Source organism: Micromys minutus, assembly GCF_963924665.1.
Source record: "Micromys minutus genome assembly, chromosome: 20".
In the NCBI taxonomy this organism is placed as follows: Eukaryota; Metazoa; Chordata; class Mammalia; order Rodentia; family Muridae; genus Micromys; species Micromys minutus.
Window position 1 is genome coordinate 45,293,583 of NC_137955.1, and position 23,168 is coordinate 45,316,750.

Consider the following 23,168-nt stretch of genomic DNA (forward strand, 5'->3'; position numbering starts at 1 on the left):
GATGCTGACTATGTCCCCGAGGAAGACAGCTCATCTTCAAAGATGCTTTCATCCAAACATGGCCTTGGCTCCCCAGTTCTACTGGCTTTATGACAATGGGAAATGCTGTCAAATCACGTTAGAGTTTCATGGGATTATATATATAATTTTTATGTGCAGCAATATATGCCATGAGTTTTCAGAGTGCATTTGACAACTGACCGTATATCTCAGGTGGCAGCAATTGACATGTCAGGGAACTTGAATTCTAGAGAATTCACAAATTCAAGTTACAGCCCTGCCCTGCCAGTTTCTCTGGCACACCCAAGGAGTAGAACGGGGCATAACTCCTTTGCAAAAACTAGGTCTTCAGATGTGGGGTGCCTGCCAGGAATCTGGTGACATGGCTCTCAAGATCCCTGCTCTCTATGGGATATTGTGGAGAGGCTGAGCCAGGCACGGCTTCACTCAGAGGCACTCTGGCAATCCCTGGGAACTTATAAATGTCTGGAGTATGTGGTAAAATAGGAATTAGGAAGAACAGAGAGGCAGAAAGAGGTGACAAACACTTCCAACTACACTCAGAATAGTTTTTGTTCTATAGAAAATATTGAAAGCAGGGGAGCATGCCTATCAATGTGGGGTGAAATAATATTTTTAATCACTTCTTAACACATTTTCTCTCTCTGACAGAAGCTCTTACATCTCTAAATTATCACTGTGGGAATAAACTTCATGGGTGGCAAGTTTTGTATAATTTTGAAAGCCGTCATCCCTGCACCGAACAAGAATACTTACTACTGTTTACAGAACTTGGGAGAAACAGAAGGGCTCGCTGACAAGTCGTTAAAACTAGAAATGACCCTGCTAATGCTTGCCGAGGCGGCCACACTGGTTCTGCGCGCTGTGGGGTGTGCTGTGTCTGCTGAAGCCGTGTTTCCATCATGTTGGAAACACTGAGTCTGCACTTGAGCAGATACAACTTTTAAACATAAAAAAAAGTTAATCAAAGCTCTTTCCAGCCAGCGCCGAGCGATGGGTATCTCTCGGGACAACCGACACAAGCGTCGCAAGACCGGGAGTCAGAGAAAACCCTACCACAAGAAGAGGAAGTAGGCGCTGGGACGGCCTGCTGCAAACAGCGAGATTGGCTCTCGCAGCATACACACAGTTCAGGACGCAGAAGTACCGTGCCGTGAGGTTGGATGTGGGGAACTTTATCCCTGATGTTGTCTAACTGCCTTGTGCTTGTTGAGGGCACACCTTACCGGCAGTGGTTCGAGTCCCACTACGCATTGCCCTGGGCCGAAAGGGGACCAAACCGAGGAGGAAGAGATTTTAAACAAAAACCGATCAAAGCAAATCCCAAAGAAACATGGCGAAAGGAAAAAGAATGCCAAGATCGGCAGTCTGCTGGAGGAGCAGTTCCAGCAGGGCAAGCTTCTGGCCTGTATTGCCTCAAGACCAGGCCAGTGTGGCAGGGTAGACGGCTACATGCTCGGAGGCAGGGGATTGGAGTTCTATCTGCGGAAGACCAAAGCCCGAAAGGCAAGTAAACCTGTCACTTGTGTAATAAAGGTGTTTGCTGTTCCGTATGTTAAAAAACAAAACAAAACAAAAAAAACTCAATAAAATGCATTTACTCTGGAATTCTGATGAAATGCGGCTCTGAGCTACTTAGCATGCCTGCTGGAGAGTGCGCAGCGGGGCATTTTTCATGTGGCTGCCATCTTTGTGTCCTCCCCTATCTTGTCTCATAACTCATCCAGAACTGAGAGTGCGCATTATCAGGTACAGGCTGTACGTTACCTTGATAAATTAAAGGTATGTAATCATTACTCTTGCGTTGGGCCTTTCAAAATGAGTAAAAGCAATGACTATGTGTGAAAATTGAAAGATAAGAGAGACTGTGGTGTGTGGAACATAGTTGAGGAAAGTAGGGAAAGCAAAAAAAGTAAAGGGTGGGCCTTCTGGGCAAGATCCCAGATCCAGAGCGCTGACTTCCTCCCACGTGGGCGCTGACTTCCTCCCACGTGGGCGCTGACTTCCTCCCACGTGGGCGCTGACTTCCTCCCACGTGGGCACCTTAGGTCATAATGATTCCATGATATAGGACAATACTACAGTTGGTAGCTGAAATCTTGAACTCGGAAATATCATTGGTCTCACGAAGATAGGAAGGGGAACCAAGTCGAGTATCCTCTGGAGCCTTCAGGGGAAAACTAAAAACAAAACGCCTTCCACTCACACACTGCATTTCTATAAGATTTTGGCCTCTAGAAGTACAGGAAATATGTGTGTTGTTTTAAGATATGGTTGGTGGGACTAAAAAGAGATAACTCATATAGATACCATTCTACCTGAGCACCTAGGCCTCTTTCTAGGGGATGTTTAAGACCATCGAGTAAGAGTGGGAATTGCACTGGTGTGTCAATTTCCAGTTTTACTTGGTCTGCATGTCTGGGCTGAGTATGTTTGAAGAGTCTTTCTGGAATTGGTGGAAGTGCCTTTAAAACAAACCATTCCCCGAAATCAGTACAATTTGTGCAGCTACTTCCTTATTGGCATGTTCATCCAATCAGCACATCCCACAGCATGGCTTTGTCATTTTATTACAGAATCTAAAACTGTAGCAAGAAGCGATAAACGATTGGGGTCCTTTGGCGTGACAACTGGTTGTGTTCTGATAAACCGGGAGCAACCAATTTAGACCACTTTACATGCATTGATCATTTCTCACAGAGGATGGTGTGACTACAGAGAAGGGGATGGAGGGTGCCTATTCTAAAATAAGCCAAGTGCAGTATAGCCAGAGCTGGACTGATATACTGGAAATTGAGACAAATGAAAGCAGAAGAAGCTTTATAAGAGCACCAACGATAGGGAAGCTGTTCCAGGAGTATTCATGCAAAAACAAATGCTGAGGAATAAACCACACCAGGGCTAGCTCATTTCCCCATAGGGTGTATGAAAATAGAAATAATATCGCAGCAATTGAGAAAACATATAAAAAAAATCCCACTACTTACCAAGTACTTGTGGTTGTTCAAGTTTTCCCTAAACATTTCAGAATATTTATTGGTGGTCAGAACTTCGTATGCCCCAAGAAACAGCCTACTCCAAGGTATAGGACCTGCCAATGACAATGAGTGACACTCCATCTTCTTAGCCATTCAGGTGACATTCATCGTGATGAAGATCATCCAGATTTAGGGACTTGTGGAGCAGAAGAAGAAGCTTCCATTCTTTGTAAACATAGAGGGGAAAACACAATGGAATGTGTACCACAGAAAGTAGGTATACCAACACCACATGAAGTAACGTGGGCCAAAGACTGAACACGCTGGAGTAATCTTGGTCTGTCCTCAAATCCCTGGCTTCTTTCTTGATGTTGCCTTCTCCCTCCTCTGTTTAATACCCAAACAGTGAAGTTCCTCCAGCTCTTCCCCACTTGCTCACAGCCAGCGCAGCTGCCTATTGCTGCCTAAGTGAACAGATGCCCTGTCTTTAGTCAGGACTTTGCTCTGAAGTCGCACACTTCATAAATAGCTTCGCACCATGCTCCTGCAAACTACTGCAATCAAACTCAATGGGCATCAGGCAACAAGACAATATGAAAATGGGGGCAATTTGTTGGAGAGAGGAAAGATTTCAGCAGGAGAAGGATGGGGTAAGAAAAGAGAGCAAAGATGAAAACAGCTAAAATTCACTACACTCATGTATGAAGCTACCCAGGAATGTTTTAAGAACTGCAGACTCTAGAGTGGAACAACCGTGTGAAGCTCTCTGCTAGATAACTGAGTGTGCACGTTGGGTATTCCTGCGAACTCAGGCCTCTAAACTCCCACCCATGAAGCAATAGGGTTCACTCTAAATTCTTCCATTTCAGTAAGCAGTTTCAAGATGGGTGTGTTCCAGTCTGGCGTTTTGTCTTCCCACTGTCTCTGCTTCTCTCGAGCTTCTTTCTCCCCACCTGCTTCACTGAACAGCATTTCCAGTGTCTTCGATTCCATAGAATGACCCCCAGGATCCTGTCCTCTACTTTTATGCTGGATTTTTACCTCCTTAACCTAAATCCAGTTCCATTGCTGCGTTTGCACGGCCGTTCAGGATATAGTCAGGATTTCAAGAGTCTTCACATCAGAAGGTGCCTCTCCAGCAGCTTCTTCAGCTTCATGCCCGGATCTGTCACTCTACCAAGGACAATCTCTTGGTCATGGCACAAGGTCTTCATGCCTTACTACTTGGTATGCATTGTGTTACCGTTTGATGCCTACTCATACCTCACAGCTTAGATTAAATGCTGTGTCCTTAGAGCAGCAACCTCTGGTGCTATAACCTGACCTAAATTTCATTATATCTCATACCTCATGTTGTACACAATTTTAGATTTGGGGAGATGGTAGACTTCTGTTAAGATATTAGTGTTGGACCAAGAGTCCAACTCCTCTGCAAAAGCAAAGAGTCTTCATTCGAGGTTGAGCTCGGACCTCCAAATCTGTCCAACACAGTGGATGAGTGTCAGAAAGCCCTGAGCAGATAAAGTGGTGCATTTTTTTTATTATGGTTACAAGCAGGGTGAGGGGCTTCCCAACTTGGCAGTTACATGATTGGTTGACATTTACAGATCATAAGTATGGTGCAATTCTATTGGCTAGTAATTATTTCAACTGGTTAAGAACAAGGGGGGCCAGCTTGAGTAATCTTATCTGGAATGTTAGATAATGTCCTTCTTGATACTGATGGATTCTTGCTAGGGTGGAGTGGCTGTTGCTGGGGGTGGGGAGGAGATTAAGAGTAGAGTGTTTCCTGGAAGAAAATATGTTTTTTCCAGTAACTAAGTTCAACTAGGGGCAAGATAGACATAAGACGGAGTCTAGGTACAAAATGGGGTCTATTAGGCTAATGCCAGCTAGAATAGTAAGGCTGGGCTCTTCATTAGCAATTCAAGTACATTTGTGGTATCTGTAATCCTGACAACCTGATATGGTGTCTGGAAAAAAAAATGATCAGTAAATGTGGTGGCATAAAAATGTGCTGAGTTTGTGTGAGGGGAAAGTTGCTATGATAATACAGGGGCTATCTCACACCAAGGAGCATCTGCTCAGAAAGGCACTCCCTTTTGTGTAAGACTTGAACATGTCACACAGACGACTACTAACAAAGAAAAATTTTTATCCAAATGGAAATACAGTTTATAGGCTTTAGGGATTGGGTGCAATATTTGTCATAGATTTCTCCAGACAGGTGGGAGATTGGGGTCCCTAAAACAGAAAAAAGTCTCAAGTAACCAATGTTTGGAAACAATGACTGATGCTCTATTTTGTTCATTTCTTTTTATATTTTACCCAGACCACCTGCCAGAAGTCCAGAAGGGATGACAATGAGATCTGCCTTTACTCTATTAAGTAAATGTTTTATTAGACTATAAAATAACAAATAAACTCTAATCAAAGTTTTTTTTTTTTTAAATAACCTTAAAATGATACCTTGTTTGGATTTAGAGAGTATAGACCTCTTTTGGTGAATTTAATTATTTTGGCAACTTCCTGCACAATGTAATATAGTTTGGTCATTTTCATCCCACAGTCTTTATGCTCCTCCCCCACAGTCAATAAGCTCCTCCCTCTCATCAAGTCTTCCTTTTCGTCTAATGTATGTTTGGTTATTCTTCGGGGGTTTGGTTAGTTGGTTACTCACTTTAGGGCTGCTTGTATGATCATAGGCAGAGGGTTATTTATTGGGGCATAGGGAAGTTGCCAGTGACCACGCCATTTAAGAAAATGATATCTCTCCCTGAGCATCCACTAACTGCCAATCATTCCTAAGAGAGGGGTTGGGCCCATGATGGAATATCTGTAGGCTCCACAGGTCTGGTGCAGACAAAAAGAGCTTCAATGAGCTCCTAAGTACAAAGCACATGTCTTGTCCAGAAGATATCATTTGATAGCTTTCTTCCCCCTCTTCCCCTTCCTCCTCCTCTTTCTCCTCTTCTTCTTCCCCTTCCTCCTCCTCCTCTTTTCCTTTCTTCTCCTCTTCCTCCTTTTCCGGCTCTTACAGTCTTTCTGCTCCCTCTTCTGTGATGGTCACTAAACCTACAGTGGTTGGGGTTGATGCTTCACATGTGGCTGAGTGTGCGACAGTTACCTATACTTCAATGAGTCATAACTGTGCACTGCCTGCTGCACAGACAAGAGCTCTAACCAAGGCTGAGTCACTAATTATCAGATGTCAGGGTCACTAGTCATGAGATATCGGGGTCTACTCTACAACCATCTTCTCTGAGTATTATCACTAAAATCATTGAGTATTTTCATGTGCTTACTACTTCCTAGCTTTAACACCGTTTTCCAATTCATATGAACCTCTGTTTCCTCTGACTCTCTTACTGTACCTGAAGCACAAAGAGACACAAATGCATTATGGGCACTGACAGAGGTTCAGTGATTTAACTGTTTCTCACTTAGTAAAGAGAAAGCCACAAACCTTCCACCCTTCAGGAGGATTTTTCAAACTTCAGTAAGCTCCAGGATGCCAAAGCCATTTCCCTTATCCACTCTGTGACCTCACGCATAAGAACAGGAGAGTTCAAACATTAAAACGCCATCAACATCCCTTTGGTTGTGGGCTTCCCACGGGCTCAGCAAATTTGGGTCTAATTACTGCTGCCTTAAATGTGAAAAGAAGGTATTCCAAAGTTGCTTTCAGGAAGGTCTCACATGGTTAAAAAGAAGAAGAAGAAGAAGAAGAAGAAGAAGAAGAAGAAGAAGAAGAAGAAGAAGAAGAAGAAGAAGAAGAAGAAGAAGAAGAAGAAGAAGAAAAGAAAAAGAAGAAAGAAAACCAACAGCGAGAGACCAGATGACTGTAAGTTAAACATGGCTTCCCGTGAGAAAATCAAACGGTACTCAAGATTGCTGATGCAGGAAACAGTGTGGTGCCTGATGTGTCCTGATGACTAATAATCGAAACTCCTTCATTCTCCTGTGCTCCTCATGTTCTATTACAGAAGGTGAAGGGAAGCTGGTAAGACCGGAAGTGACATCCAGGGGCACCAGAGAAGGTGAAATTCACAGAGGCAACCCGGAAGTGGAGAAGAACATGGGGAACTTCTCCCCCTTCCTACCCACTACAAGCTGAGGACTGCCTTCACCATCCATTCCAGCAACTCTGACCTCTGCAGCAAGCCAGAGAAAACACCCCCATGGTCTCCCTCAGCAGTTCTGGAATAGCTGGGGCTGGAGAGATGGCTCAGTGGTTGAGAGCACTGTCTGCTCTTCCAGAGGTCCTGAGTTCAATTCCCAGCAATCACATAGTGGCTCACAACCATCTGTAATGAGATTTGGTGCCCTCTTCTGGTGTGTCTGAAGACAGTGACAGTGTACTTATATATAATAAATTAATTATTTTTTTTAAAAAAGCAGTGAGCTGGACATTTATGCCTCAGAGAACAGGAGCCCCCTGTGCAGGGAAGCCCTCAGGCTCTATCAGTGAAACAATAGTGTTTGGAATTCCCTTCCCGTCACCACTGTTTCCCTATCCCATCCTGACAAGACCTGAGGCAACACCACATGAGCACATTTCCCTGGACTTAAGAAGCCACAGCCAAGGCACAGCAAGAAAGAGGAAGATAAGAATGGGATTATGGTTTTAAGCCCAGGGAATTACAAGACAGAAACTCTAGGGAGCTTGCTTTCAGGGGAAAAATGTGTACAGTGTGCATATTAGGAACTAAAGTTATACAAAGTTGCTCTCCAGGTAAAAAGGGGGATGGGGTGCATATTAGGGGCTGAGGTTGTACAAACTTTGAGGTTGTACCCCAAAATCTGGGTTATACAGCCAATTAAAGAAGAGGCCACCTGTGAGTCACCCCCGAGAGATATTTTGCTGTTGGCTCCATGACACAACCAAGCCATCCAACACCAGCTTCATTCTGTCACTGAACATTCTCAGAACACCGTCACTTGAAAAGGACCTCAGGGAAAGCAGGGACTTACTCCTCAAACTGTGTGTGGCATATAACTTCAAATGCTGTCTGGCACACTGTCGGCCACAATCCAGACTTCAACAAAGGGATAAATGCTGAAGGACAAGCTTCTATGTCATTGTACTTCTGTCGTAAGTGCCCCGTCCAGGTCCCACTTCACAACCCCTTCTGTCCTCCTCCTAAGTTCATGCTGAGATTTGCTCGGCATCGACTTAGCCCTGTGTCAAGTTCTTATCTCTCGGTCCAGAAATAACTGTAAATGTTAAAAGATGAGGAGAGTCGGGGGATACGGCCCGTGGAGGTGCAGTGGGGGAAAGGGGAGCACAAGTTGGGAATCCCTTTTCCCTGAGGAACCAGCCACACGATGGTATAGTACAAAATAGAGTTTAACCAGGTTATGGGGGGAGTTAAAAGGGTAGTAGAGGCAGAGAGAGAGAAGAGGAAAGTAGAGAAGAAGAGGAGTAAAGGCCAGCCATGATCACATGGAGAGAGAGGCAGGGGAAGGAAATGGGGAGAAGGGGGCAAGGGGAAGAGAAAGAAGGTAAGAGAGTAAGAGAGGAGGGGGCAAGCAGACCCTTTATAGTGTTAGGTAACTGGGGTGGGGCATACCTGGCTATTGCCAGGTAACTGTGGGGTGGGGTTTGCCTGGCTGTTGCCAGGTAACAGAGGGGTGTGGTTTACAGAATCTCAACAGTAAGCCCCACACTAGCCATGACCCTCACTCAGAGATAACAAAGATGCAAAATGTGACACACCGTCTGTCCAGCATAAGCCCTTTCTAAAACCGTACCTTTCTTGCTCTGCAAAAAGTCAAAAACTGTGAACAGTATGTGGCAAAAAGGATGAAATGACATCTCTTCACATCCACCACCTAACTAGACAGCAATTAAAGCCACCTTCGAACCACTGAGGGTGTAATGACTGTACAGGAGTTACGGTGTCACCTGGAATTGACATGTCAGTGAACACCTCATTCCCAGCTCTCATGGTTAAAATTGTACCGAGATTCTAGCTGGACCCCAACATCATAACTGCAAAAGCTCATTTTCAAATTGTTATTCTGATGGAGGTGAGTAGAGGTCAGATAAGGTCTCAGTGTGTCTCCCGAAGATTCTCGATGCTGGCAGCTTGTTCTCTGGTACAGCAGGACTGAAAGGTGGTAGAACCTTTGAAAGGTGATGCCTAATGGAAGACAATTAGGCTGTGGGAAGCATCACCCTCAGAAAATATTCACAAGGATCTCATGGGACTACAGGGGGCCTCACAAGACCAAGTCATCACAGGGAACACCCAACCTCTCCTAAGCTCATTGTCTGTAACATTCCCACATATGACCAAGATTGTCACCCAAGCTCAACAGATGCTCATGAACCTCTAGCTTTGTGAGGGATGAAACTACATTAATTTATGCTAACAGGAAAAAAACTAAGATATTGTGTTACCATGGATAAAATATTTATAAATATATAATAACATCAATAGAAATTACTGTAGAAGGCATGAGACCCACCTCTTTTTTATTCACATCATACCCCTTTATATATGAGTCCTTTTATGTATGAAACTGATCCCTAGGATAGGCCTTAGGGAGGTGTCATAATACCACTTGCCTCTGATCCTTTTCAGATGCTGGAGCCCTGGCCAATACACATTCTCATCCATCACCTTCTTCACAACTTTTGTTCTGACATGACACTCCCCAACACCACAAATGTGGTAGCCTTCAGAGAAATGACAACACCCAACTGCGATTGGACAATCAATGGACTGAGAGGAACAGAAAACCAGTCCCTAGCCAGGGATGGTCAGAGCACATCCCACATAGATAAAACAACAGTTTGTGCTTGAGTCTGCAAGCAGATTCCCTCATGAGCACTGCAGAGACATCGGCACCTACTTCTTGGTGCTGATAATTGGTACATTTGATAAACTGCTGGTGCGAACAAACCCAGGGGCTACTGAGAAGCCTGGCCGTGGTTCTAACTCATGAAACTGCTCATATATGTGATGGGAAGAGAGAAAATCTCAACCTTATAGATAACTATTTGGGTAATTAATGAAAAAATATTAAGTATGTCTCTTTCTGTCTCATTGTAGCTGGAGGAGTTATGGAGGCCAATATAAAATACATGCAAGCAATTCCTCTCTACTGTAACACAAGAATCATCCCTCCTCAGAGGAGCTGACTTTATCCCTCCCTGATAGTCAACCTAAAACTGAGTATGAGGTCTTCTGTCAGTTCTAATAAGGTAGAGACTTCTTCTGACTGCAAGGCAGTCAAGCAGTTCTGACATCCTCTTTGAAAACCCACTTTCAGCAGCTTCTCCAGGGGTCTATGTCCAGAGTCTTCTACATACTCAAAGATCGAAGGGTGCTAGTATCCTACTTGTGGCCAAGACCACTACCTGTGTCCCTGAGGTACACTGTATCACATGCACGCTAGCAAAGCACTGTTTATATCACGGGTACCACAGAGCAAACACCCTAACTGCCCGGCTGCCTCTCCTGAAAGACTTAATTGCAGAGTTAATATCATGGCCCCCTGTCGCAGCTCCAGGCAGCCAGAGCACATCTGAACAACAACATCAAGAGATGTTTGTCAAAAGCAGCATATATTTAGAAGAGACAGATGCATAATTCTTTTTTTTTTTTTTTTTTTTTTTTTTTTTTTTTTTTTTTGACCTACCTTTCTATTTAGCTCTATTTCTAGAGCTAAAATTACAGACTTGCTTTGCTGCGGGCCAGAGGCAGACAAAAGCTCCCCTGGCAGCCCCACAGTGAACCCATCTGACCTGAGCACTCCTCTGTCTGAGGGTGGCCGCCACCACTCCTCTCTACAAAAACGTAAATTGTAAAAAGGACAAAAGTGGACAAGGCAAGCTGTCAGCTGGGCCAACGCTTAATTTTTCTGAATAGAGGGTTTTTTCTTTTTGTTTTTGCTTGATTTATAAAAAGAAAAAAAAAACTATATGGCTACTCATTTGGACTCCTCATGCTAGTGTGAGACATTACATTGAATCTGTTTTGCCATTTTTGCAACCTTGTTTTCATTTAAATTCTGCTGTTGGCCGAAGGTTGATATCTTTATTTCTCTAGACTGCATTTTACATGAATTCCTGCACTTAGTTACATAATGCAATTTATGACATCATCACAACTTATTTGGACACCAAGTTCATATCACATTCAGGGGGTTGATATTCATCTTCAGCAATGTTTTTAAGCTCTTACGAATCTAAATATTGGCTACTTCTAAGTTTGTTCCCTTCAATACATAGTGCATTGGGAGGGCTTGGAGGAATGCTTGCTGAATTAGCTTATATGTGGATGAATAGCGGGGCACATAAGCTATGTGCTCCACTGAGTGAGAGTTTCTGAGTCACAGTGTTGGTATTCACTGTGCTGGCTCCTGGGACCAGGTACTTATCCATGAACAGATAGAGTTATCACTACAGAGACTAAAGTGTCATAATTTCTTTAGACATTACTCAGCCTTCTACACACAGCCACACCTGCCATACGACACATTTGAGATCCACGGTCTGTATGTATTAACCAGAATGATTAATGTTCATACCAATTAAACATAACTTAAAATAACTGAGATGTATAGGCCAAAATTAGTTATCATGTTGGGTTTGAAGAAACTACTATGTTCAGGCACATTTTACAGTGTTACCCTGACCCTCACCTGACCTTGAAGTGATTGTGGTTCTCATTAAAAAGCACTCTACCCCCGAGCTTTGGCACATAGAAACTCTAAGGCATTAGCTTGTTCTTGGACTCTGACTGAGACTCTTAGACTCGCTTAATCAACATTGTTGTCTGTCTCTTTTGTAATGGACTATCTCACCAACACATGGGCTCACCTGCGGTCAATTTAGAGTTATAATCGATGTTTGCATGTTCCCAAAAGAAAAAATGTTTACAAAAGGCGTTGTTTAAATGCGATTTCTCCAGACATCCCACAGGAAACCCAAGAACTTGGCAGCATCACACCAAGTAAGAGCTGTAGCTCTAGGACATGGTAGGCTCACCTGTGACACAACCCATCATACTCCTGACACAGTTCTCTCACCATAGAGGAAGAGACGACCCTCCTGAAGATAGGCATCAACCTCAGAGCTGTGCACATTTGTAAAGAGGAAAGAAAGATGGAGAGAAATGCAAACAGAAAGGACCGAGCACATCACGGGCTTATTACACCAGTCTGACAGTTGTCCAGACCCAGGCTGCAAGGGTAGCATCATAAACAAGACCTGGATGATGATGAAAATACGTGGAAAGATGAGCATAAAGGCCTGTGGTCCTCAGCTCAGAGAACATCATCCAAGAGCTCTTCAGCACAAGGAAACAACATGTGCATCGAGGTGAAGGAAAAGTATCAGAGTCAGGGAGCAGGGGGGAGGGGAAGCCTGGGCTGAGAAACGCAGAGCAGTCAACGAGACTGACAAGGCCCAGCACTGTCTGTGTGTGGCATTATTTCTTGAATTAAAAATGTAACTAAGAGTGCCTTCTTGAAATATAGAAAATGCTTATAATCATATTAACTAAAATGGGAAAAATTAAAAAGCAACAGACCATGGTTATGGATTAGAGTTGCTTAAAAAATGAGTGGAAAAGGTTTGGAAGTACTCTTAGAATTTTAAAAAGGGCAGCCACACAAGACCTATTAGATTAAGACTCCTTTTTCATATTAAAAAATTACTTAATGGCTACTTCATCAGCTTTTGAGTTTATAAGAATAAAAAGTGTTGTTATTTCTGAAGTAACATTTGTTTCTCCCCCCCCCCCTCTCTCTCTGTGTGTGTGTGTGTGTGTGTGTGCGCGCGCGCATGCACACACACACACACGTGCTTCAAGTGCTAGTGTCTACCCCCAGGGCCCTGCGCATGTCATGCTACTGAACCAATTCCCAACTCCAGAATCCAAAGTAAATCTGACCTAGCAGTCAATGCAGAGCTGCCCTTAGCTGTTAAACACTGAGCACACAGATACAGCTTTTTAAGATGGTCACCCTAAGAATAGGCTTCCACAGAGATCCTTGTGAAGTCCAAACTTTCCTTTTGACTTCTCCAAACTGGAACGACCACAGGTATGAGGGACACCAACAGTAGACAAAGCTCTGTCTCTAGCTCAGAAGAGAAGAGAAGTGGAGAATGAAGCCTTGTCCCCAGCATATAGGAGAGAAGGGAACTGGAGGATGAAGCCATCTCACCAGTATATAGGAGAGAAGGGAACTGGAGGATGAAGCCATGTCACCAGTATTAGCTCATTGCCACAACCCCCCCCAAAAAAATTGTTTTAAAAAAATGTCGGGTAGGAAACAGCAAGAAAGAAGCTCTCGAAAGTTTTTAAGTGTTTCCTGAAAGAAAAGGAAATTATGACACATTACACCTGTTGGGATTCTGTAAACCCCACACCAAGTTACCTGGCTACAGCCGGGTATTCTCCACCCCAGTTACCTAACACTACAAAGGGGGCTGTTTGCCCCCTCCTTTCTCCATTCCCTTCCCCCTCTCTCTCCACAAGCTCATGGCCCACCTCTACTTCTCTACTCCTTTTCTCCTTCTCCTCCTCCTCCATCATCATCATCATCTTCTTCTTCTTCTTCTTCTTCTTCTTCTTCTTCTTCTTCTTCTTCTTCTTCTTCTTCTTCTTCTTCTTCTTCTTCTTCTTCTTCTTCTCCTCCTCCTCCTCCTCCTCCTCCTCTTCCTCCTCCTCCTCTCTCTCTCTCTCTCTCTCTCTCTCTCTCTCTCTCTCTCTCTCTCTCTCTCTCTCTTCTCTCTCTCTCTCTCTTCTGTACGATACAGTCATGTAGCTGGTTCCTCAGGGAGAAGGGATTCCCAACTTGGGTCCCCCAGAAGCATTCCCCTTTCCCCCATGCCTCATCACACCTCCATGGAGCATACCCCTCAAACCCTCTTCATCTCTTTCCTAGCATTAGTGCCAAGACCTGGAACATATCTTTTCTTTTTGATATGCACATCATCGGTGCCGTTACTCTGATATCTTTTTTCTTTCAGCACCTGTGTAGACAAGGATTGGACACATCTAGAATCAAGATGAGCTGCAAAAAGCAGGTGCTGGGTCTCAAATGTTCTTCATCATCTCTTAGATGCCATATGCAGCTCATTAACTAGTTGATCTGAAACAAAAAGAATGTGACATTTGTTGACACCCTAGATGGAAAGAGGCCCCCAGGGGGAAGCTGTAGCTTTGACCCTGCTTGCCTTTACTCCAGGCTTGTGAATACACTGGCTGTGTTTGGCCACTGCAGCTACTCCCATCATCCTTTGCTGACATGGTAATGCAGCTTCTTGAGGTTGCCAACATGAACTGACGACCCCCAGCTCTCCAGAGATCCCCCAGGTCTTTGGAATCAAACCGAGACTGATGAAGCATTCAGCTTTGAGAACTGAGAAGCTGCTGGGATTCTCAGTGTCTCCATTGTGAGGACAGCCATTGCTGGACTAGTACCATAAGTCCACATCATATAAACCAACCTAATAAATTAAATATACTTTCTATTATATTTCTATTATAAATATTTATTCTATTGGTTCCTCCTCGAGAAATCTCTGACTCTTATGCTAGACAAACACACTATTGGTTGAACTACATCACAAGCCCCTTAAACATCATTTTTTAATGAATAGTGAGAAATATGAAAGGTAGAGTGTGCAGTTGGAGGGTGGACACTGGAAGTGGTCAGTGGCTCCCCAGACCACCAAGCCTCAATCTCAGGACAATTCATCAGTGAAGGCAGTCCACTGATTCACACAGAACTTAAAGATGAAGTTTGAGTGTGACATGGGAGTACAGCTTCCTAAATATTCTTAGTCTGTTTAATGTTGGGGTGACAAGATATCTGAAGCCACAAAGTTTATAAAAGAACATCTTGTTAGGCTCACCAATCCAGAAGCAGGGAAGTAAAGAACATGTGCAAAGCTTCTGAAAATTGCTTTTTACAACGAAGCCACTTCCCCCTAAGACTCCTTTGGCTTAGGATCACATGATAGCCTCACATGTGAGGATTTCTCAGTGACTCGGGCACCTCTCAAATGTCCCTTGTCCAAACAGCATGACATGAGTTTGGAGGTTAACATCTCTATACATGAATTTCAGCAGACACACTGAAACTATCACACGCCTCACACCACCTCCACTGCCCTTTACTGGATTTTAGAGGATGTTTCCCCTGTAAAGAGATGTACACCTCTGATTTTTAAAGTAATGTCTTGATGTGTCAGACCAAGCCAATGATGGTTTAAATAGGAATGACCACACAGACTCATGTGATAGAATGCTTGGCCATAGAGAATGGCACTATTAGGAGACCTGGCCTTGTTGGAGTAAGTGTGCCTTGTTGGTGGAAGTTTGTCACTGTGGAGACAAGGTTTGAGGTCTCCTATGCTCAAGCTATACCCAGTGTGGCACATGGTCACCTTCTGCTGCCTTTGGATCAAGATATAATACTCTTAGCTCCTTCTCCAGCACCATATCTACCTGGATGCTGCCATGCTTCCTTCCTCTGAAGCTATAAGCTGACCCCCATGAGATGTCTTCCTTTATAAGAGTTGTTGTGGTCATGGTGTCTCTTCACAGCAATGAAACCCTAAGACAGAGCCCACGCCCACTTCACCCTCTGAATCTCTTCACACTGCACAGTATCCAAAAATGTATTTGCAATTTATTCCACAAGCATCTGCCACCCACTGCAACCCTTGCCTGCCTCTCATGCTCAGTAAATAACATAGCAAGAGTTTTATTTTTTTAATTACTTCCCTATCTTCTCATACATGTATTAGTGGCAAGAAGGCGTGGCCTGACAAATCTACTGAAATTTTTATTTTTTATATAAATCGTGTATAAATTTTTCCCATTTCAAACTCTGTCCTCTGGAATTACAAATTGTGCAGCCATCTGCCTGGTTAGTCTTCTTCCTTCTTCCCTCATTCCTGTGAGAAGTGAGCAGCATTCGCTCAGGTGACAGTTGCTACAATCGCACCTGGCAAGATCCTGGCATCCTGTCAGCAAGGACATGCCGGCACATCAGTAAAATCAGCTCAAGTGACTAAACGGTTTGTGGAGGAGAAGAAGCACATACCTGCCAATGTGGTGAATGCGGGAGCGGAAAATAAGGTTGGCCTGAGAGAAGGAGAGATGTGGTGAACACTAGATCACTGCACCAAAAGCAACAGTCAACACTGGACAGTCCTGCAAGGCCAGAAGTCAGAACTGAAAGTCAAGGTCTTGCAGATGTAATGAAGTTGAAAATCCCAGGAGGACATTTTCCCGAAGTTAGCATGGATTCAAAAGCCAGAAGTTGGTATGTTTTCATGGCAAATAAAGATTAATTTCAGCATGCAAGCGAGGAGAGCACCCAGCGTCCTCCTGGAGAGAAAGAAGTCAGCACAAGTGAGCACAGTGGGTCTTGGCACTCTTTGCTAAAGCACTTTGAACATGAAATGCTCATACCTAAGGTATGAGTGGGGGGGGGGATGCTAAAAAATTTAAGCTCCAAACACTACAGTTACACCATTAAAATGATGGACAAAAACAACTGTCAACACAGAATAAAATTGATGTGTTTATAAAAAGATAAAAGAGAGGGAAGATATGTTTTATGGGGGTGGGGAAAGGGGTGCCTCAGTGGGCCCATGCTGAGGCATCCCATTTCCCCTGAGGGACCAGCCACAGGACTGTATAGTATAGAACAGAGTTTATTTGGGGCATGGGGAAGGGAACTGGGAGGGTTGTAGAGGCAGAGAAAGGTAGAGAATAGAGAAGTAGAGACCGGCCATGAGCACATGGAGAGATAGAGGTGAAGGGAATGGGAAAAGAGGGGGAGCAAGAGGCAAGACCAAGAACAAGACAGAGCAAGAGAGAGAGGAGGGGGCAAAGAGCCCCTTTTATAGTGAGTCAGGCATACCTGGCTGTTACCAAGTAACTGTGGGGCAGAGCTTAGACAAAATGCTAACAGAAATAGCTCTCAAAATTCAAGATAAATTAAAGATTCTTTTTTTTTTTTTGCCAAAAAAACTTTACTCCCATAAGAGGATTATTTCCAGACAGAAGAAATAGAATATTAGCTCAGAGCATAGAGATAAAATAAAAAGTAAAAAGCAGTATGAAATATAAACAAATCTCGCTGATGCATAAAATAATTAGAATATCTTATAACATTTGAAACAGGCGGAATTAAAATGTATGATGACAGTTCCAGAAGCCTAGTCTGTGGCAAGTATTAACATTAAAAGGGACTTGTATGTTTCTGCTGCTCAGTGAGATTTGAGGTGAAGGAGTTAAGGAAGCCTGTTGTAATGACCACAGAAGGCTCTAGAAGAGTCTTAAACGGCTGTAGCCAGAGAGGAGTGATGGTAGAATAATAATGGAACTTTGGGAATTCCTAAAGAATTATGAATTTTTAAAAGAGGAACATAAATAAGACTGAATATGAAACACGGAGAAGGCAGTGCCTGGATGCCCCAGTGTGTGGAGGATAAAACATCTCAGGGGAGGATAAAACACCTTCATAAACAGGAAGATAGAATAAGACTGAATGAAAAGGAGACAATTACCTGCTCACTGCCTACCCAAGGTGTAGTTGAAAAGGAGAGAAAAAATGTAGCAACTAAAGGAAGAAAACACATTGGAGGGCTGAGGTGCTTTTGTCAGGAGAGTGTGTACCTGTAGACTAAGGACCCCAGAAACTACAGGCAGAAGGATTTTTTGATTTGGGGGATCAAGACCTGCCCAGGCAACACAGCAAGACACTGTCTCAATACAAAAGAAAAACCTGACCCCAAGGAGACTGACTAGAGAAAGCAGATAAGGCAACAACGAGGGTAAGAAGCATTAATAGAGATAAGGAGAAACATTTTCTAAAGAAAAGCAAAGCTGTTGTCCATCAGGAAGATAAACAACATCTCACACCAGAAAACACAGGTTAGAGATCATAGGGAAAGACTAACAGACCTTCAGGGAAACCAGACCAGAGATGGTCATTATCTCCCCAAGAAACTGAGCACAGCCCGGAACAGGTACTGAACCATAATTGCCATGTAGAGACTGCTCCACTGCATAGCATGCAAACAATGCCTGTCAAGCAAGGCTAGACAAGAGGGCTGCTGTGAGTTCAAGTCCAGCCTGTGCTAGTCAGATTGTCAAAAACGAAAGACAAAAAAAATGAAAGAAGAAAATGGGGGGAGGGAGTAGGGAAAACCATGCTACCGTAGACAAGATCATGAAAACTCTCAATAGTCTTGGGCCCCAACTAGGACTGAGCTAAACTTGATTTTATAAAAAGCGCTACAAAATGCAAAAATCTTTTAAATCGAGCAATAGATGTATAAAAGTAATCTATACATGCCACTTTTATTACATGTTTACCAATATGATGGAGTTTTGGGTTCCACCAAAAACAAGAAAATCAGAAAAATCTTTCATTTTCTTTTTATAAATTATAAGTATTTTTAAGACAGAAGAATCTTTAGGGCTAGAGGGATGGCTCAACGGTTAAGAGCACTGGCTGCCCTTCCGTAGGTCCTGAGTTCAATTCCCAGCAACCACATGGTGGCTCACACCCATCTGTAATGGGATCGATGCCCTCTTCTGGTGTGTCTGAAGAAAGTGACAGTGCACCCACATACATGAAATAAATAAATTTTTAAATTAAAAAAAAAGAATTTCTAAAGTATCTTTTGCAAGCCTGTGCTTTGGGTGTCTCTGCTTTCTGTTGTTAAAGGGACAAAAACTGGCATTCGCTGCCAATAACCAAAGCTACTTCTCCATTTCTTCTAAATAAAGGTAAAAGGCTAACATTGTAAAAGTTGCCATTTTGGTCGTTGGTATTCATATTAGTGAACAGACCATGTTCCTTTTGTGATTTAAATGTTGGGACTCTGGTTGCTTCAGTTGTTTGGAATGTGTTTGACCTCTGATTACTTCAGTTGTTTGGAATGTTTGACTTATGGTCGCTTGTGACTCACTGGATGAAAAGAACTGAGAGAGACCCTAGCTGGAGGCACAGGCTGGAGGCACCAAGCTTACCTCGTGTCCTGGCTTGCCCCGCTGGGAAAAGGTGGGATGCACCAGCCGGACCCTCACAACCTTCCTGAGCACCCGAGGCGTCAGTCCTAACAGGATTCACTTTTCTCCATCCCAGGCCTACAGCACACAGTCCCAGGAGAGTGGTGTTCACTACAGCAGGTGGGACAGCAGCAGCCAGGATGAAGTCACATGACTGCCACGTCCAGCTCAGAGGAGGCCTCGTGCTATAAAAGGGTCTTCTAGAAGCTGCGCTCTGGCAAGCTGGGTTTAGCCATGATGGTGCTGGGCAGAGTGGCTCTCTTCTGGATCATCTTCGTCTTGGGCTATATCACGGGCTACTACATGCACAAATAAATGCGGGCCCATCCCATCCCCCTTGGAACTCCCTCCCATATTCACAGACCATCTGGGCAGACACTCTTCCATACAGGCACCAGGGCACAAGAAGATGCCAGTGTGCACTGTAAACATCTCCCCATCTCCAGTGCACAGGGTGGACCCGAGACTGAAAGCCTAGCCCAGGCAGCCACCAGAGGCACGCAGGCTGGGGACCAGGCTCAGCTCCGGCAAAGCAGGGCACAGAGGGGTCTTCTCATCTCAAACACAACATTGCATTCTTTAGCAAACAGGGCATGCCCTCCCTCCATGGCTTACCTCCTCAGGAGTGGCCCTGAGAGAGGCTGGGTGTCCTACCACTGCCTCCTCACCAGCCCCCAGTCCTTCAGGAGACAAGTCACAGCTGAAGGAACAGTGTGTGACGGGTTTGTCTCCACTGGTGCTGCCCAGGCCTGACCCTCCTCCACAGCTCCTCCTGTTTGGCTCCATCTTGGAATGTGCCCCTCCTGGCCAGGCCCTCTCCCAAGAACACAGAGACCCAAGGATCAGGATGTGGCTGGATCTGTTCCCTCCTTACTGGACCATGTGGGGACAAGGTCCTATGGGTACTGTGGCTCTATTGGGGACTTTGGTTTCCTCTCCGGTGGCCTATGTAGGGCTTCCCTGGACCACACCATGTCCCCAGTATGCTGTGTAATGGCCCCAGTCTTGCAGGCTATGGCTAAAGACATTTGAGGTCTTCACCCTGACCTGAGAGGGTAGAGGGCACGGGGGCTGCTGTTATCAGTGGCCAGAGAAGGGAGATCAGAGATCAGCCTCTGTCACTCCCTAGCCAGAAAGATCCCTCCCTCTTTCCCTTACCACACTGACAAGTGTAGGCGCTTGGCAGTCTGACCAAGGAGGTGAGTATGGCTGGCCTCCTCATCCCAAGAGGCTCCTGGCTTGGACTGTTCTAAGCTTCAGTGTTCCTCATATGGGAGTTTGCATTTGAGCTACTCCAACTGGTATGGATCTCTGTAAAAGAAGTCTAGGTCTCACGTCTAGCAGACAACCCTGCCCCTACTCACAGTCTCCAAATGAGGTAGCCTGAGCTACCTCAAGACAGGCATTGGGAGGAGGTTCCAACGAAGGACCTCTTAAGGCCCAGTGGAGCCCTTGACACCGGGCACTTTTTGGGGGCAGGAGCAGCTGTGTGGTGAGACAGGGCAGATATGGCTGAGCCAGGGACGTGGAATGTAGTAGGGAGACAGGACAAGGAGAAGGAGGTGTATTCCATGCGAGAGGCAACACGTGAGAAGAAAGGGAGTGCTCCGAGTCCTCAGGCTTCTCTTACAGTCCTGTACTCCTGGACTGACGGCGGTAGGCAGGCATCTAGCCACATCCTGTACTGCAAACTGGGTCAGGTGCTCTCAGCCCACTCTTAGCAACAGTCCAGTAATCTTCAGGGAGCTGTTCAGTGACCCCCAAGGTCATGAACACCCTGGTGGGGGTTCGGGCTGCTTTCCCGTGTAGGACGGCTGCTACGCTAGAGGACGGGTGAAGTGCAGCATTGTCCTGGGAGACATACGTGCTAAGGCGGCTGATGCACAGATGCTGTTACCAAGGGGATTTTATTAGTTTTATTAGAACAAAAGCATAATGCTTGCATCTGTAATAACAGTTCCAAATATCTCAATGAATCTTACACCTGGGCTGTGCCAGAGGTACAGCAGGAACTGGGGGTGGGGGGGAGACAGGCGGAGCTGCCCTGTGAATACTTAGTAGGTGAGTTCTTGCCACAGCCACTCAACGGCTGGGAGTAACCGTGTCTCACGGAGAACAGCCAGAAACGTTGTCCAGAGTCTTCCATGAGGGGCCTGGAGCCTCACTAGTTCTGACAGCTAAAGGCTCTCACACAACCTTAGAACCAAATCCAGCAAACAACCCAACAGTTGTTCTTTTGCAGAAGATAGAAATTGCCCTTTGAGGTCAGAGACCACCACTGAAGTGTTGAGTGGGAAGGCTGAGCTAAGTCAGATGGTAAGGCATGGGGCCACCAAGTCCTTTTCGTAGCTGGGCAGGTCCTTAGGACCAATCACTGTGGCTCCAGGGACAACAGCTGTGTGCTGGGTACATACACTAACACATGCACAGAGAGGCAGGATGTGTGCAGTAAGACACACTGATGTGGAGCCTGCAGGGCCAGGCATGGGACACTCCTTCCTCAGCTCCTGGCTGACAGTCCACAAACCAGCTCTTCCCACCCACTCACAGGACCTCACAGGACCTCACAGGACCTCACAGGACCTCACAGACATGAATAACTTCTGTGGCCAAAGGGCAGAGGAGCCCACAATGAGCAACACTCGAGTTCTAAGCACTTGGGGAGAGCACCGGAAAGAAGCGCTGAGAAGATCACAAGCAGGACATGATCTCAACTGTCTTTGCACAGCCGATGTTAAAAAAAAAATTCTATCAACGTGTTGTAGAAAAATAAATACTGTTCGAAAGAAAGAAACAGGAAAAGAGAGAGGGGGGAAAAGAGAGAGAGGGAGGGAGGGAGGGAGGGAGGGAGGGAGGGAGGGAGGGAAAGAAGAATCGACCAAAGTTCTTGCTATGTGGACGAGGCTGGCATGAAATGCCATTTTATGTTGACCTCTCGAGTATTGGGATTACAGGTACATACCACCAAACCTGGCTTTCATATCTAGCTTCTTCTTTTTTAAAAAGATTTATTTATTATATATAAATACACTGTAGCTGTCTTCAGACACATCAGAAGAGGGCAGCAGATCCCATTACAGATGGTTGTGAGCCACCATATAGCTGCTGGGAATTGAACTCAGGACCTCTGGAAGAGCAGCCAGTGCTCTAACCACTGAACCATCTCTCCAGCCCCATATCTATCTTCTAACCCCACATGCCTGTTCATGGTACAGTCTTCCATTTCCCATGTAATATCTGGTATTTAGTTATTGTAGGAATGGCCTTGGAGAAGCTAAGAACAGTAACATTGAGATTCCTGGGATGATAGATCATGTGCTTTCTTAAGCAGAACTGTGCGACCATCAGTGGACAGTCTGTCCCAGCAAGAAAGAGCTTCCCAATGCAGTGACTAAGCTGGGGGGCCACTGGTGCTGAGGAAGGAGAGCATGCCTCAGGGATGAGGCTTTGGGGGTTTCATTTACATACTTAACATCAAGAGAATGCTATACCTTTCCGCTGAAGTATATCATTTTAGGACATACACAGAGCAGGTCAAATGTGTGCTTGGGCATTCTCAGTAGACGAGCCATCAAGCTTTCTCCATGATGTGAGCTACAGAGACCTTCATTGCAGACATGTTCCTTCTGATTTGGTAGGAAGACTGATTGGCAAAAACGTATCAGGACAAAGGGCAAGAGAAGAGAAGCCCACATCAGCTGCTCCTCACTGAAGACTCATGCTGGCAGCAGGGAAAAGCCAATCAAAAGTGAACTCACCAGCTCTGGGCTCTCATCACGCTGTAGGTGAAAGGAAGCCGAGGTGATTGGTAAAAACTGGAGGAGTCATATTTCCCCTAATGCACGGTCCTGATCCCTGATTCTGGAGACACATTTTTATTCCAGAGGTGATAAGGTTTCTTCGGATTTTTTGTTCTTAGGACTTATCTTTAAACTGCTGTGTTTGGTGTCCTTGCCTATATATTTGAGAAAAAAATTAAGTGAATTAAAATCAGCAACTAATTGAGCTGATGTTAATGGAAAGAACATGTAATCTACCAACAACCACATTAGTGAAAAGTACAGCCCGGGTTTTCTAGGACTTCTCATCAGGAGAGGAGAAACTCTTGATT

The 23,168-nt window shown here is 44.8% G+C and overlaps 2 pseudogenes across 2 annotated transcripts; both read left to right on the forward strand.

Moving 5' to 3' along the window:
• The first annotated feature begins 1,014 nt into the window (after positions 1–1,014).
• On the forward strand, positions 1,015–7,116 carry LOC308433791 (small ribosomal subunit protein eS8-like; annotated as a pseudogene). Its single transcript has 2 exons — positions 1,015–1,531; positions 6,986–7,116. The product of its transcript is annotated as a small ribosomal subunit protein eS8-like (transcript).
• A 9,214-nt stretch (positions 7,117–16,330) lies between these two features.
• Positions 16,331–19,372, forward strand: LOC308433792 (small integral membrane protein 1-like; annotated as a pseudogene). The gene is made up of 2 exons: positions 16,331–16,384; positions 19,134–19,372. The product of its transcript is annotated as a small integral membrane protein 1-like (transcript).
• The last annotated feature ends 3,796 nt before the right edge of the window (positions 19,373–23,168 follow it).